At 36.4% G+C, this 12832-nt stretch overlaps 1 protein-coding gene across 1 annotated transcript in view; it reads left to right on the plus strand.

Moving 5' to 3' along the window:
* The window catches only part of SMYD3 (SET and MYND domain containing 3), a 405436-nt gene that overhangs the window by 60768 nt on the left and 331836 nt on the right, over positions 1–12832 (plus strand). The window lies entirely within an intron of this gene.

The raw sequence follows: 12832 nt of genomic DNA on the forward strand, positions 1-12832 counted from the left end.
AGTAATAAAGAACATATAACATCACTCTTCAGCCTAGAATTTTTCTGCAAAGTGAAATATATTTGAAGATATACTCCCATCCCATTTTGTCTAGAGGTATATGCTAATGTTTGTGATAGTACTGTATCCTACAAGCTTCTTTTTCCAGAGGCCTTGTGGATAATTTATTCTAGAAGACTACATATAAAGTACTTAAAATTAGATTCCACAGTATATTGTTTATTGTGTTACTAACTAAATATTGTTGGCTTTTGGTGTAGATATTTTATTACTTTTGATTCAGGATGCTAAATTCAAACAATGCTAGCAGAAATATTTTATATGAAGAGTACTTATAGTTTTAACTCCATTTAATTTTTTTGATTTCTAATTGATCGATAAGGTAAATGTTATGGCAGAATTTAACTTATTTATGTTTTGGTTGTTTTAGTAAGTGTATTCTTATGAAGTAAGCCGAAGTCTAACATCTTTTTACTTCTGATATAAATTAAAGAGTGCGTCTTTTTGGCAGAAATGAAAAATGCTATAAATTTTTTTTTTTTAATTGAATAGAGATCTGTTTGTTACACAAGTTACAGAACCTTCTTATTTTTTGCTGTGGACATGAGTAGGAGCAATATAATCGACTCTGGTTTTTTCTTTTTTTTAAATTTTTTATTATTATTTTTACTGGTGATTAGACTCTTATGATGTAAAGTTACAATTTTACCTGAAAAATCTCACAGTCTGAAAGAGACCCAGTCAAAAGGGTGCATAGATCAAGCCCCTTAAGTACTTTGTCGTCTCCACTCAAGTTGTTTTATTGTCTTGTGTTGGCTTGCTGGTTTGGCCTGAGCTTTGTTGATGAATTTCACATGAAACATGCACATTGTGTTATCTGGTGTAGAGAATTTGTGCAGCTGAAGATAAAACTGATTTTCAGATCATCAGTTTGAGCTGAGTTGCAGCTTGTAAGAAATTCCTTCCAAATGTTGTTGCCTTCTATGTATTAATAAGCTTAAGGTGGAGAATGGCCAGGGGGCTTTACAGAAACTGTGTGATGATCACTTAACACATTGGAACACTGGTGAAGAAAATGCAGAAAGTTTATTTTTTTATGTGTACACATGAACAAGCATGTGCATATATGTGCACCTCCTCTCCCCTCCTGTGTAGTTTACCAAGGTGATGTAAGTGGCCATCAAGAGCAGAGTGACAATCCAACACTTCCCAGCTGCATGTCTTGTTAACTGGAGAACTGGGAATGCTCCTGTTAATGATAACATTTGCGCCACTGTACCTTTGGTATCACAAAGATATTTTTAACTCGATGTATTCTGTATGTTGACTGTGAATTTTTCCCCACCCTATTAAATGTAGCGCAAAGCGCTGAGTTTTTGGGTGGTTGTTTTTGGTTTGAGATTTTTTTGTCCATTAGACTAGGGCTCATTTCTTTCTCTGGTTTTGCTTAATCTGTGTGACAGTCTGCTCTGGGAAAATGGAGAGCAAATGACATAGACCTGTCATGTGTACAAATACTTGGTATCATTAATACTAACAAGAACTGGCAGAAGGGATAGAAGAATCTGACTGGACAGGTGAGTGTCTGGGAGAAAAGAGCAGTCAACAGCCATGTGCTCTACATGAGTAAAATTAGTATCTTGTTCAGAGTTCAGTCAAGCACAACTGTCAAGCTTTTTGTAAGACCTTGTCGTCATCCTCTAATTTTCCATGTGGCATTTTATGACTTTCCCAATTTGGTTGTCAAATCAGTTTGCCAAGATTGATGAGTTACGGGTGTGATATTGTATTAAAATATTAATTTAGTATTCCCACATTCCTAAGGAAGTAGTAGCAGATGTTCCATGGGAATGGCAGAACACATGGAATGTTCTTTGGAAGATGAGCTGGCTGTCCACTCAAAGTTGTTTTTTTTTAACGCTGTATAGGGATGCTTATTCTCAGCAGGTAAAATTTAAGACTTTGGAAATGTAAAGTCTCTGGTAAGATTTCTGCAGTCACTTCTCTGTGGTTTAACTCTAAAGAAGACCAGCTGTGATGACTTCCCTGTGTGGTCATAGAATAAAGAAATGCTACAGATACATAACTTCAAGATGTAATCTTGTTTTCCCAACTGCTTCCAACATTCCTTTAAAGTTCAGTAGGTGCTTATTCGAACATTGAACTTTTTTGGATCAGTTCTTTCATTGCATGCCACAAAAAGATCCAGTCAAAGGTCATTTTTTATTCTGTTTGATGCTGGATCCTCGAGAAGGAAAATAAACAGACTGCCAGACAAAAGAGAAAAATTATCCCGCGGTGAGGTGACTAAATACCAGATGGTTCTTGGAAAATCTCCAACCTGTTTTAGGTCAAAAGAGCTTCTCGGAAGCTCTTTAAAAGAGTCCTCCTTCTATGCTGTCCCCTGCTCTTGTCTTTGTGAAAATTAATTATAGTTCTATTCAACTGCTTGTGATGCCTAATAGTCAGAGAATCCCCCTGAGTGTGTATGTGTAGAAACTGCCCATTGAAAATCAAAGAAAATGTTGCCATTTCTTTCCATGGGGGCAGAATTTCACCCCAATGTCTTTTTAGATTGCACAAGATCTGTGGAAAATACCAGCTGTACTGTATGGGGAGGTGTTTCAGAAGGGTTATGTACCTATCTTTCTGACAGTGTTGCCCTGTCCTTACTAGACAATTTGCTTTTGTATCAACTGTCCTTTGAGCTGGAGTTGAATTTTCTCATTTTTGTTATCTGATCACTTTTTGCAAGCTTCAGTTTATTTAGCGTGCCATTTATCAAGGTTGTGACTGTTTTAAAATTCTGATCCTCAGTATTAAACAGAATTATCTGCAGCTAATTACGTGGTAAGGCTTTAACTCCACTGAGACATTTTCTAATGTCAAGATAATTTTTTTACAGCGTGGTTTTATGGTTTAATGATGTTTCTATAACCTTGAGATAAAATCAGTCCTTGCTTTTTATTCTTCAGCTTTTACTTACATGTGTGAGGAGGTGGCCCTGGAGTCCTTTGAGACATTTAATGGATGTGGGATAAAGAATTAAATTTCTAGTATACATTTATGGTTCTTTCAATACTAGCAGACAGAACAATGTGAACCTCTTTAAGACATTGAATAAACTCTGTTCCTACCATGTTGACTGTAAACCTGTAAGTGACTATACCTCAGGCCTAAATGACTTTTGTTAGACCAAATATGGGCTTGGTGTTTTGCACAGAATTGCAACTACTCATACTGTGTCAGAATTAACTTTTTGCACATTTTGAAATAGTTGAAAAATTTCCAATTAATGATAAATAAAAGAGATTGTGATGTTTGATAGAATTATAGCAATTTTAAAGATTGCCTAATTTCAGGTCCTCACATTTGTAAGAATAGTGAGGTATATGCCACCTCTGTCATGAACTAGCAGTAAGATAAAGTCCAGTGACATTTAATGAACTCTTACAAGCAGATTTCTAGGGTGGTTTAGTAAACTTAAAATGGAATTTTATTGGAAAGAAGTTTTCTAGAGGATGTTTTGATGAAACTATTGATAAACCTTTTGGGAAAGGATACTGGATTGAAGATTTTAGGGAGCCCCATATGATGCTATTTTGGGTTTTACCTTTTTTTCCTTTTATATGTTCTTTGTATTCTTTGCACATGTATTTGTAGTTCTGTAGCCTATTGTATTTGCAGCTGGTTTTCCATGGCCTTTCCCTAGACAGAAAGAAAAACCTCCAAGAGCTCCAAGCCCCAGAGGGTACAAGGCCCCTGTGCTATCTTGGTTCTTCCCGGGAACCAAGGCCCACAACAACTCTTTGAGATACATTTTCATGGACAAAGTACAGCTAGTGCTGAGGGGGGTACTCCAGAGAAGAGGCTTGACCTGGCGGGGAGATTGAATCACCATTTGTCCTCGTAATTGGTGTTTTTTGCAGATTATGCTAATTTCCTAAAGCCTATAAATGTGTACTCATCTGTGTGGAGATGGGCTTTTGTGGACATCTTTCCATAACTGTCCCTGAAAGCCTTCAAATAAACATCCTCTTTTATATTACCTCTGTACCAAAATTATCTCAGGTTTCATTTCCAAGTTGGGAAAAAGGCAGCACGTAAGCAGAGATGATACTTACCTCCTGAAATAACAGCATTCCTAGAATAATTCCTAATTCTTCTGTGGTACAAAATTTCACTTCTAGGCAGTATTTTAACCACACGTGGGATGATTTGGACTAGACAAAGAATTTTTAACTTTCTGAAATTTTCAATCTATCCTGCAGTTCCAATCTTGACACCTTTTTGTTATGAACGGATTCTACTTTGAAAGTAGGTGTGCTGCATTCTTTCAGTTCACTGGAGAGGTCACACACCTGTATATGTGGGAGGTGAGCAATCCTCTTTATGCAGGTGGTGGAGGTGCTGCTCACCACTGTCTTGCTGCTCTACTCTTTCCTTTTCAGGTTAGTTTAGAATTGACACAGATTAAAAACAGATCTGAATGACTGTAGAGCTGTAAGTCTAGGATAGTATAAGAAGAAGTATCTGCATGTATTAGAAACATATGTGCAACTTTTATGTCAGATTAATTTCTTTTTTTCTTACTTTTTTGAGGTTTGTAAAATTGGCATTAGGGTAAAGAGGAGATACAAGTTTGATACTGTAGGCTAGTCTCTGTGCCCACAAAAATTTTCAACCAAAAGACCAGTTGTCTGTTTAGGCTGTTGCTGTAGTTGGTTTTGTTTTAAACTTAAGAAGTAGTAAAGAGGCTCTATAAAGTGCAGAGGTACATCCCTCAAGAGGCAAAGTGTCCTAGTCTCTTTAAAATCCTTTGTTTATTTCTCCTGTCAAAATTTAGATATTTTTACTTGTTTTAACTTTTCGGTACTTACTCTTTTTTTCCACTCAATGCTTTGAAAGAATTTCTTTTCAACATAAGAGGTATTAGTACCAATTAAAAAGAAATCTCACTGTTAAAAGGGTTTTGGTATGGATCTGCATAGGCAGAAGAGAACTAGGAGTTGAGTAGTGTCATTTGGTCTCTGTAAAGCCTGAATACTAAATTATGGTAATTTATTTGTGTGTTGTTTTATATGCAAATTGGAGGAGATACTTAATGATATGACTGATAAAGTGTGTTTCATCTTCACGTTGCTCCTTCAGATCTTATAGGCTCAGTGCTCTCTGAGAGGACCTTGGAATACAAGATACATCTGCCTGATCAAGATATTCTTCAGTAATGCTTTCAGTAGTTACTCTTGCTTAGGATTCACTGGTTAACTTAATAATTCCTGGAATCAGGGAAATTAAAATCAATTTATATCAAGAAAGTCAAAAGAAATATTAGGATAAAGTTATGAGCAGGTTAGGAGTTGTTAAAGACATTTGGGTGAAGGTTACTTTCTGATGCTAGGCTTGTTAATCTGATTAACTCTGGATGCACTTGTTCAGTTTCCCTGTGATTGGGAGGCTGTGAAGAGTTTTTCCTGGAGGCAGGGAAAAAAAAGCAAGTGCACATTTAATCCATCATTGTTCTTTGTGTAATTCGAAGCTAATGTACATTGCTACCCTGTCTCATGGTAAATTGAAGACCAGTACTGACAAATTTGTGTTTAGTCATGGCCCAGAAAACTATTTTGCAAAAACTTTTGAATTTTGATAGTTCTTGTTTTCTATTATAAATGCCAAAGTCTTATAATTTCCATGAATTATTACACCTGAAACAACATTGGTTAAGGTTAGGTGTCCAACATACATTTGTGTTTTAATTTGTTTTTTAATTTTAATCTTCTTGACTCTTCTTTTTATTTTAGAGTTGTTTGTTGTTCCTGCTCATCAAACTCTATCAGAACGTTTTTCTCTGGCTATTGCCATCTTTAAGTCTACTGCATGAGATTTGTGATTATCTTTTTTTCTATAGTGCTATCGATTTAGTTGATAAGGTTTTGTTTGGTGGGAATATGGACATGGGAATATGGACTCCCCAGTTCTGTGTGTGAGGTTTTAAGCTATTGAAAGCTTCACACTTACAGCTGTGAAGAACTGACTTGCAATCATCAGTGATACTGTGTTTGTCACTTACAAAATAATTTCAGGAGAGTTTTTCTGTACTCTTTCCAGTGTATTCCACAGGAACATAACAGAAAGTCATTCTGATAGACCTTTGTAGTTGTACTGAGAAAATGTGAATGATCACTTGCCTAATGTGTTGCTGATTCTGAGTTAATGTCTTACCTAGCAGGAGGGAAGAAAACTAAGATCAGCCTTTGCAGTACACAAACTCAAAGGAAATGGGAAAAGCTAAATGTGTTAGGAGAAAACCAATCATTAGTTTGTGCAGCATAGAAAACAGCCAGAATTTATTTGAATGTTGTGTTTTGTTGCTAACATTCTTGAACTTCAGCATTTTAAACTCCTTTTTTGATGTGATCCAGTAACTGAGAAATAAAGGTTCATTCAGGTGCTTGCACACGCCTCCTGACAAAACAGCTCCCTTGGATTTGGTAGACAGCCTTGCAGAAGCTTGGATGAACCAGTGCCACCTGATGAGCAGAGCTATTTGACCCCTGGACTTGTGAGCAGTACTGGAAAATGTGCATGATGTGGACTAATCTGTGTCATGACTTCATTCTGGGTCTTGGCTCTTTTGAAGAAGGGTGATTTTTTTCTAAGTACAGGGAGGTGCAAAAAAGTAAGGAGCTGGTGTTTTAGCAAAGAATGGTGTGAGGGAAGACTTTGGTCTATTTAATAATTTGTTCCCTTGGTCTGAGATCACAGGATTTTCAGCCTGCTATCCCTTGTTTCCCCTTCAATTCTGCTAGGAGCACGTAGGAAACCTGAAGCTTACCTTATTTTTAATTTAAATTGGCCTGTGATTTCAGCATCTCTGTTAAATGGCAATAATGCTTTTCACATGTGTAGTGCTTCCAATAAGCCTCAAGAAGAACTTGAATGAGGTCTAGTAACAATTCTTTATAGTTTTCTTGTGTACCAGACAAGTATTTATAAGAAAATTAAGGCTAATAAAAAGTGTTCCTAAAGCTGCCTTTTCATTAGAGCTCTGTAGGGCAGTCAGAACCAACCACATTTGTTCTACCAGACAGTGTAGCAGTCACACTCTGCTGCTTGTTTCTACAATGGAATAGTCAGCAAGTATAAAGATGACTGGAATATGCACAGTTGTTTTTAGGAACCTGTATCTTAAGTTATATCTTTTAAACTTTGCAGAAATAGTTCTATACTGCTGCTAGGATTTGCACTGTATTTCTCATGATATTTGTTTAGCTCAGTGCTGTTTCTTGGAGTCAAGATTCCAGAGGAAATGGCAACCACTGTGCATCAGCTTTAGAAGCAATAGTGTAAATAGAGATTACAGAAGAATTACTAAATATTTTAATAAAATAGGAAGAAATATTGCAACATCACCCTAGAATAAGGGTAATAAACAGTCTGATAAGACTCCTCTCTCTTTACTTTGCCAAATGAAAGTTGAGTCACCATAGGAAGTTTTTTTTTTTTTCGTCTAAGGTGATTTTTCAGCTTTAGTGATTTTCAGTTATTTCATTGAATTATAATTTGGGGAGATAATTTTCCATAGCAATTATCTTAATTTTCTGTCACATTAGTTACCATGAAGAGCAAAAGGCTATTATACCAGATCATGAAACAAGGCTTCAAGCATTCCATCTGATTTTAATATAGGGTACATGGTCGCAATTAAAATATAAGCTTTTGCAAACAAAGCTTGTTGCAGTGAAAGTAAGACTGTAAGTCTTCAGTTCTTCAAATTGAACTTACGGTATAATTGGGATCCTCTCATTTAGTTGTATGTACCATCTGTTTTTACAAACTGCCTGCAGTATAACAAGCACCAGGTGTAGAAAATGAGGTAGAAGAGTTTTAAAGCAAGAATATATTACAAGGAGTGGTTGGGTAGAATTTGTAATAATTTTGTTTTGTGTGGTAGGAAAGAAAGCTTTGTTCTTGAAGGGTGAAGGGAAGCAAAAAGACAAATATTTAAGGAAGTTAATTCAGCATAGATTAAAAAGCATAAACTGATAAAGTTGTTGAGAGGAGTGGGCCAGCATGGGAGGATATGAAAGGTAAGTTGTATACTCCTTGTTCACTTGACATTCTTCTGTCATGCCAACTTGAAAGTAATAAAATGGCAGAAAACAGTTTGGAGAAATAAATGGTAGGATAGTGTAGGCTATTTTGCAACAGATTGGGTTTTTAAAATTATATTTACTTTCTAATTTTTAATATTTTATTTTTAGTGTAGAACTGAAAAGGACCCAGGTGGTCAGGACATTAATTACCATTACTTTCCCTAATTCTGCTCAGAGCATACCCACCAAACACACTTTTTAAAAAGCCAATGGTCTCTGTCATGTGACATATGTCTGTTGTCTGTTTTCTGATACCCTTATGGAAGTGAACTGGAAGCAGTTATGATAAAAAGCTTTAGTGGTTGTAGCAATTGCAGTACATGCAAAAAATGTGTGGGGTGCAGCACCTTTTCTGTTTAGGAAAAGCCAGCATGAAACAAGGTCATGGAGATGTTTAGTAAAGGTCTGAGTAGTAGAAGAAAACCATTTACATCCTCTATCAGCAATTTTAAAAGCCTTTAATTGAGGAGGATAAGCCTGATACCTGATTGTAATGCTGTTGGCAGCAAAGTGTTCCATCCTTGTCTTTAGGATGACCTGCACTGGAGTTGCTTAAAGCATTTTTTGTTTGTTTTGGCTGTGGCAGGGCTCAGATTTTGCGTGGAAGGATTATTAATCAGCTCTGAGACTTGTTCAACATGTTTAATAGATGAAAAGGCAAAAACCTCTTTTTCTTCCAGAATGACATCGTGATAGCCAGTTGAAAAATGAACAAGAATGAAAAATACCATGCTCTTGGAATATAGGATGCTCTTTGAATATAGGATGGGGAACCATGTATTTGTGGTGCTATTGTTGGCTTGCTATATATTTTGAGCTGCTTCAGAGTCTCTCTGAAAATGAGGATAATATATGTCTATGGTATGCTGTAGAGCTAAATAGTTGAAGTTATAGTTAGTTACAGCTGAACTATCAATTGAGCAGCAAGTTCTGTCTCATGTTGGAATTTCAGTGGGTGTAAATTAAATTATACCTACTTACATGAAATTTAGTCCTCAAAAGTGTGTTCTTTTCCTGTTCCCCAATATATGAATCTATCTTTTTGCTTTAACTGTAGCTGTGGTGTGTCATGTTCTATTTCATTAAAAATAATCTTAAGTTTGTTACAGAAATAAGATGGAGAAGGAAACTATTAGACCATGATACTGGTTCAGTATGATAATTGAATTGATCCTGTATTTTGGTATGGGTGAGCAGGTGTCACAGTGTGGCTGTAGCACTGATGCACTGTCAGCTGGTGTGAGATCACTTGGCTTGTGCCACAGCAACCTGAAGCTGATAAAGGCGGTCTCAAATAGTTTCATGACAGTACATGACAGTGTTTATGGATATTCTGCAATAGTGGTTGGTAGCAGGTCGTGCAAGCAAGGTGCAATAACTCTGCCATCGACAGCCAGGAAGGATAATTTGTCATAGCTTTCTTGCTTTCCTCTCCTTGCACACCTACACTGGAAGCTCCCATGCTGTCCCCATGTAAGTTAGATGTAGATTGACAGGCAGAGTCAGATCAAGGAATATTCCCTTTAGGAAGTCATCTAATTTGCCTTAGTGATTTAATTTTTTTCCCTCTCCCTTTCCTCCTGACTATATAAATATTGACTAGACTTTTTTCATGCCTGTAATCACCAATAAATTGTATTTCTTCTTATGACTCCTTTGAAACCTTCTATGCTGGTTATGGGCTTTTTGAAATTTTAAATGTGTTCACTGAAATGTGTCCCTAATGTCATAGATACTGCAGATAATGGATCTGAACTTATCTCCCTTCTGAATTTAAAGTAATTGTGGGCTGTTATTAAAGTTTTTATAATCCCTTTTGGAAATCTAGCAGTATTTTTCTAGTTTAAATTAGAAACCTGCAGTATTAAAGCTTTCTTCCTTCTCACATTCCACAAGAATATTCTTAAGTCTGTCAACAAACCTTGTGCTTTGCCTGTGCTCACAAATATAAAATGCATCTTCTTTCTTCTTCTATTACCATCAAGGCCAAGTTTTCATTCGGCTTTTAGAGGAAAGTGGATTGGACGCGCAACCTTTGATGGGTGTTTTTATGCATCACAAAGTCATTGAAGTCAGAGTTTCATCATATAAATAGATAGGATGTGGTGATGTGTTGCTCCTACTCAAGACAGAAATGGTGAAGTGCTAACTTACTGCTTTGTTAACATCCATTCAGTGCTGTGGGTGAAAATTGCTTGTTTGGGTCTTTAGTCTGGGAAGACAGTAAAGAGGGGTACACATGTTGTCTGTGACTTCAGTGTTTTCTGCTATGCAGAAATTATGTAGACTAAGTAATGCTGACATTTTCCTCATTTTGTAGTAATTTCAGCCTTTAAGCTTGTTCTCAAAAAATAAGTATTTTAAGCAGCAGCTTGCATGGTGTGCATTTGTGCTGTCTAATCTTCTGAAAGAGTCATATTTGCTTTTATACTATGTCGCTCTATTAGGAACAGTGAGAACAAATGACACAGACTCTCATGGAGTCGATTAGGAGAATTTCTTTGTTTATTACTCCAGCTCTGTTTTATAGACCGATACATGAAAAGTACAGAAAGGAAACTCTTATTGGTTAGCAAACTACTACATTACCATCATTGGTCAGTGGGGTTCACCACCCCCTGACTTTCTCCTGCAAGGAAAACAAGCAACAGAGAAACAGCACCTGCAAGGCTGTTTTCTGTCTTTGAGGATTGTTTTGAATCCTCCTTATGAATTCCCAGGCTACTTTCTCAGGCTGGACTGAGAAAGCTATGTGGCCTGTAATTTCTACAGGCTCTCTGTTTCAGAGTTAGCATCCACAATACTATGAGTAAAATTCTGGCTGATAGTGAGAAGCTGTTGCAGCAGCATAGAATTGCTTGTTTACTTTTGAACTTCCAACTTTTTTTTGGTATTTTTATATTTTCGGGGTTTCTTCTAACCTGAGAAAATATCCATCATCCTGGTGATAATTTAAATGACATAAATCTGAACCCAATATCTCTCTAAATGAAAGATTTAATTTCCCTCAGTTTTATAATTAATGTTGCATATATTGACTACTTTTTTTCCTATTAAAATGTGAAGTACAGTCTATAGTTTTATAAAAAAAATATATATAATAGCTGAGGAATCAGCTTGTGAGAATGTAATGATAGTGTTGGAATATTCTTAGTGGATTTGGGCCAATGACAGATATGAGTCCAACATAATTTGCTACCTTAATTATACAAGATCATTATTTCTCATTCCATAGCATTTTTTTTTCCTTTAGACTATCCTTTTAGACAGTCAGATGGTAATTTTTAATGTAAGTTCCAGTTCATTTGATTGGAAAGCCACAGTTTTGAAGAGCTTCAGTGATAAAGGTTAGTGCAGTACTTCATCAGCTTGTCCCCAGTCTGTCAGTTTTCTCAGGACCAAAATTTGTCCAATTGCCTGAATCATCTACCTAGGCTGACTCCAGAGCTGAATGATGGCAGGAATGACCAAGAAGGGAATTCAGCTTTTTGTCTTAACATCCTTGTACCTGATAGTTAAATCAGGAATAAGTGTATTTAACCATCTCCTGTAAAAATAGTATACTTGAATTAACACTGGCTGTTGAGAATCACGGCAAGATTTGTACCATCATCTTCAGCATGAGTGAACCACGAGGTATAAAAAATAGAGGCAATTTGGGTCAATTGTGTTAACTGTCATTTTGAAAAATACCTATTCCTGGTTAACTTTACACAGGTACCAAAAAACCTTCTTGACTTAATGATGATATTAATGGATATGCCTCCTATGTATTATTTAATTGTCTTTGTAATATGTTGTCATGGCAGAAATTAGAGAATATAAGAATGTGTAAACAAAAAGTACTCAATAAAAGCAGGATGGTGTAGAACATGAATGGTTCTTATTTGCAAGCTTGCATCTTCTTGGAAGCAGCTGAATTTTAGGTAGACTTCTGATGTCTCACAATGGCCCTGGATGTTGCTGGTGGTATCACTAGACAATAAATCATAGTGCATGCTCTTGGGTCAGGGCAAAAAGCACATCTGTATCTGGGTGCAAGACCAGAGAGATGACAAATCTCCATAACCACACAAATTGTGTAAATGCAGGAAAACACTGTGAAATAAATAGAGATGTGTCTGGTAGCTTTGTATTCTAGAAGAAACTGTGATCCATTGGTAGGGATCTGCTGGAAAAGAAAACTGAAAGAGCTGGATATCCACAGCAGTGAGAGATTTTTGACCATGAAGTAGGCCAATAGGCCTATTGTTTGGGAGAAGAGTAAGCCTATACACATCTACTTTCCAAGCATGGTGCTGCCACCTGTATTTCTTTGAAGTTTTATCTTCAAATCAAAGAATTACACTACAAACAACAGAATAAATAAAATTTTTGCGGGCAACCTGTCCATGATACAAGCAAACTGACCAGCCCAGTTTAGTAGATCCAAAATGGTATGATTTCTAGTAACTCTTTTTACTACTATCTGTTGTAGATTCACAGGAAATTACATTGGTGTACTAGTTTGAAATCAAACCAGTGAGAGATCGCAAGTCAGAATTATAATTTAATAGGAAAATGATAAAAAGAATAAATGCAATAATATCAAAAACACTGACAGAGTCAGAATACAGCCTGGAACCCTGTTAGGGTGATGGTAGTCGTCCAGATGAGGTGGTCTTGTTGAAGCGTGA

Source organism: Parus major, chromosome 3, assembly GCF_001522545.3.
Source record: "Parus major isolate Abel chromosome 3, Parus_major1.1, whole genome shotgun sequence".
Taxonomy (NCBI): domain Eukaryota; kingdom Metazoa; phylum Chordata; class Aves; order Passeriformes; family Paridae; genus Parus; species Parus major.